A 4,869-nucleotide genomic window follows, 5' to 3' on the forward strand; every position below is an offset into this window, starting at 1 on the left:
AGTTCATGTAAGTGCCACAGTCAATTGTTTCACTGATAAAAGCGATGCAACCTAGTAATATCAGAAAAATATCGCTAAATACATGTTGGTACGAAAATGTGACCCAAGCGTTGTAACTAAAACGGACTGATACCGTTAGAAAGTCAATGAAATGTAGTTTTCGAAAATCTTTCAACTTTTTCGGCGTGCGATAGCGGCTAGGATTGGTCCCACAGTAAAAAATGAATTATATATCTACATTTTTAAATGAAGCGCTACCACAGCGCCTAGTTTAACCGCTGAGTTCCGGCAATCATGCCAATTTAAGAAGAATGTTATTTCATGGAGTCCAATTGTCTCATTCATCACATTTGTAAGGTCACAGTCCAAAATCAGTTCAATTAAGTCCCACAGTCAATCGTTTCACTGTTAAAAGCGATACAACCTAGTAATATCAGAAAAATATCGCTAAACACATGTTGGTACGAATATGTGACGCAACCGTTGTAACAGAAACGGACTGATACCGTTAGAAAGTCAATGAAATGTAGTTTTTGAAACTGTCTCTATTTCTTAAGTGCGCGTTAACGGCTAGGATTGTTCCCACAGTAAAAAATGACTTATTATTTCAAATTTTTAAATAAAGGGCTACAACAGCGTCCAGTGTAATCGGTGAATTCCAACAATCATGTCAAATTAAAAAGAATGTTATATTTAAGAGTCCAATTGTGTCATTTATTACATTTATAAGTTCAGATTCCAAAATCAGTTCAATTAAGTCCCACAGTCAATCGTTTCACTGTTAAAAGCCACGCAACCTAGTAATATCAGAAAAATATCGCTAAATACATGTTGGTACGCATATGTGATGCAACCGTTGTAACTGAAACGGACTGATACCGTTAGAAAGTCAACGAAATGTAGTTATTGAAACTGTCTCTATTTCTTCAGCGTGCGATAACGGCTAGGATTGGACCCACAGTAAAAAGTGACTTATTTATCTACATTATTAAATGAAGCGATACCACAGCGCCCAGTGTAACCTCTGAGTTCCGTCAATCATGACAATTAAAGAAGAATGTTATTTCATGGAGTCCAATTGTCTCATTCATCACATTTATAAATGTAAAGTCCAAAATCAGTTCAATTAAGTCCCGCAGTCAATCTTTTCACTGTTAAAAGCGATACAACCTAGTAATATCAGAAAAATATCGCTAAACACATGTTGGTACGAATATGTGACGTAACCGTTGTAACAGAAATGGACTGATACCGTTAGAAAGTCAATGAAATGTAGTTTTTGAAACTGTCTCAATTTCTTCAGTGTGTGATAACGGCTAGAATTGGTTCCACAGTAAAAAATGACTTATATATATACATTTTTAATTGAAGCGCTACCACAGCGCCCAGTGTAATCGCTGAGCACCGGCAATCATGCCAATTTAAAAAGAATGTTATTTCATGGAGTAAAATTGTCTCATTCATCACATTTGGCAGGTCACAGTCCAAAATCAGTTAAATTAAGTCCCATAGTCAATCGTTTCACTGTTAAAAGCGATGCAACCTAGTAATATCAGAAAAATATCACTAAATACATGTGGGTACGAATATGTGACGCAACCGTTATAACAGAAACGGACTGATACCGTTAGAAATTCAATGAAATGTAGTTTTTGAAACTGTCTCAATTTCCTTAGCGTGCGATAACGGCTAGGATTGGTCCCACAGTAAAGAATGACTTATATATCCACAATTTTAAATAAAGCGCTACCACAGCGCCCAGTGTAATCGCTGAGTTCCGTCAATCATGCCAATTTAAGAAGAATGTTATTGCATGGAGTCCAATTGTCTCATTCATCACATTTATAAAGTTAAAGTCCAAAATCAGTTCAATTAAGTCCCGCAGTCAATCGTTTCACTGTTAAAAGCGATACAACCTAGTAATATCAGAAAAATATCGCTAAACACATGTTGGTACGAATTTGTGACGCAACCGTTGTAACAGAAACGGACTCATACCGAGTGAATTCCAACAATCATGTGAAATTAAAAAGAATGTTATATTTAAGAGTCCAATTGTGTCATTTATTACATTTATAAGTTCAGATTCCAAAATCAGTTCAATTAAGTCCCACAGTCAATCGTTTCACTGTTAAAAGCCACGCAACCTAGTAATATCAGAAAAATATCGCTAAATACATGTTGGTACGCATATGTGATGCAACCGTTGTAACTGAAACGGACTGATACCGTTAGAAAGTCAACGAAATGTAGTTATTGAAACTGTCTCTATTTCTTCAGCGTGCGATAACGGCTAGGATTGGACCCACAGTAAAAAGTGACTTATTTATCTACATTATTAAATGAAGCGATACCACAGCGCCCAGTGTAACCTCTGAGTTCCGTCAATCATGACAATTTAAGAAGAATGTTATTTCATGGAGTCCAATTGTCTCATTCATCACATTTATAAAGTTAAAGTCTAAAATCAGTTCAATTAAGTCCCGCAGTCAATCGTTTCACTGTTAAAAGCGATACAACCTAGTAATATCAGAAAAATATCGCTAAACACATGTTGGTACGAATATGTGACGTAACCGTTGTAACAGAAACGGACTGATACCGTTAGAAAGTCAATGAAATGTAGTTTTTGAAACTGTCTCAATTTCTTCAGTGTGTGATAACGGCTAGAATTGGTTCCACAGTAAAAAATGACTTATATATATACATTTTTAATTGAAGCGCTACCACAGCGCCCAGTGTAATCGCTGAGCACCGGCAATCATGCCAATATAAAAGGAATGTTATTTCATGGAGTAAAATTGTCTCATTCATCACATTTGTCAGGTCACAGTCCAAAATCAGTTAAATTAAGTCCCATAGTCAATCGTTTCACTGTTAAAAGCGATGCAACCTAGTAATATCAGAAAAACATCGCTAAATACATGTTGGTACGAAAATGTGACCCAACCGTTGTAACTGAAACGGACTGATACCGTTAGAAAGTCAACGAAATGTAGTTATTGAAACTGTCTCTATTTCTTCAGCGTGCGATAACGGCTAGGATTGGACCCACAGTAAAAAGTGACTTATTTATCTACATTATTAAATGAAGCGATACCACAGCGCCCAGTGTAACCTCTGAGTTCCGTCAATCATGACAATTTAAGAAGAATGTTATTTCATGGAGTCCAATTGTCTCATTCATCACATTTATAAAGTTAAAGTCCAAAATCAGTTCAATTAAGTCCCGCAGTCAATCGTTTCACTGTTAAAAGCGATACAACCTAGTAATATCAGAAAAATATCGCTAAACACATGTTGGTACGAATATGTGACGTAACCGTTGTAACAGAAACGGACTGATACCGTTAGAAAGTCAATGAAATGTAGTTTTTGAAACTGTCTCAATTTCTTCAGTGTGTGATAACGGCTAGAATTGGTTCCACAGTAAAAAATGACTTATATATATACATTTTTAATTGAAGCGCTACCACAGCGCCCAGTGTAATCGCTGAGCACCGGCAATCATGCCAATATAAAAAGAATGTTATTTCATGGAGCAAAATTGTCTCATTCATCACATTTGTCAGGTCACAGTCCAAAATCAGTTAAATTAAGTCCCATAGTCAATCGTTTCACTGTTAAAAGCGATGCAACCTAGTAATATCAGAAAAATATCGCTAAATACATGTTGGTACGAAAATGTGACCCAACCGTTGTAACTGAAACGGACTGATACCGTTAGAAAGTTAATGAAATGCAGTTTTTGAAACTGTCTCAATTTCCTCGGCGTGCGATAGCGGCTAGGATTGGTCCCACAGTAAAAAATGACTTATATATCTACATTTTTAAATGAAGCGCTACCACAGTGCCCAGTTTAATCGCTGAGTTCCGGCAATCATCCCAATTTAAGAAGAATGTTATTTCATGGAGTCCAATAGTCTCAATTATCACACTTATAAAGTTAAAGTCCAAAATCAGTTCAATTAAGCCCCACAGTCAATTGTTTCACTGTTAAAAGCGATACAACCTAGTAATATCAGAAAAATATCGCTAAACACATGTTTGTACGAATATGTGACGCAACCGTTGTAACAGAAACGGACTGATATCGTTAGAAAGTCAATGAAATGTATTTTTTGAAACTGTCTCAATTTCTTCAGCGTGCAATAACGGCCAAGTTAGGTCCCACAGTAAAAAATGACTTATATATCTACATTTTTAAATGAAGCGCTACCACAGCGCACAGTGTAATCGCTGAGTTCCGTCAATCATGCCAATTTAGGAAGGATTTTATTGCATGGAGTCCAATTGTCTCTATTATCACATTTATAAAGTTGAAGTCCAAAATCAGTTCAAGTAAGTTCCACAGTCAATTGTTTCACTGTTAAAAGCGATGCAACCTAGTAATATCAGAAAAATATCACTAAATACATGTGGGTACGAATATGTGACGCAACCGTTATAACAGAAACGGACTGATACCGTTAGAAATTCAATGAAATGTAGTTTTTGAAACTGTCTCAATTTCCTTAGCGTGCGATAACGGCTAGGATTGGTCCCACAGTAAAGAATGACTTATATATCTACAATTTTAAATGAAGCGCTACCACAGCGCCCAGTGTAATCGCTGAGTTCCGTCAATCATGCCAATTTAAGAAGAATGTTATTGCATGGAGTCCAATTGTCTCATTCATCACATTTATAAAGTTAAAGTCCAAAATCAGTTCAATTAAGTCCCGCAGTCAATCGTTTCACTGTTAAAAGCGATACAACCTAGTAATATCAGAAAAATATCGCTAAACACATGTTGGTACGAATATGTGACGCAACCGTTGTAACAGAAACGGACTGATACCGTTAGAAAGTCAATGAAATGTAGTTTTT

This window comes from Hydractinia symbiolongicarpus, chromosome 12, assembly GCF_029227915.1.
Source record: "Hydractinia symbiolongicarpus strain clone_291-10 chromosome 12, HSymV2.1, whole genome shotgun sequence".
In the NCBI taxonomy this organism is placed as follows: Eukaryota; Metazoa; Cnidaria; class Hydrozoa; order Anthoathecata; family Hydractiniidae; genus Hydractinia; species Hydractinia symbiolongicarpus.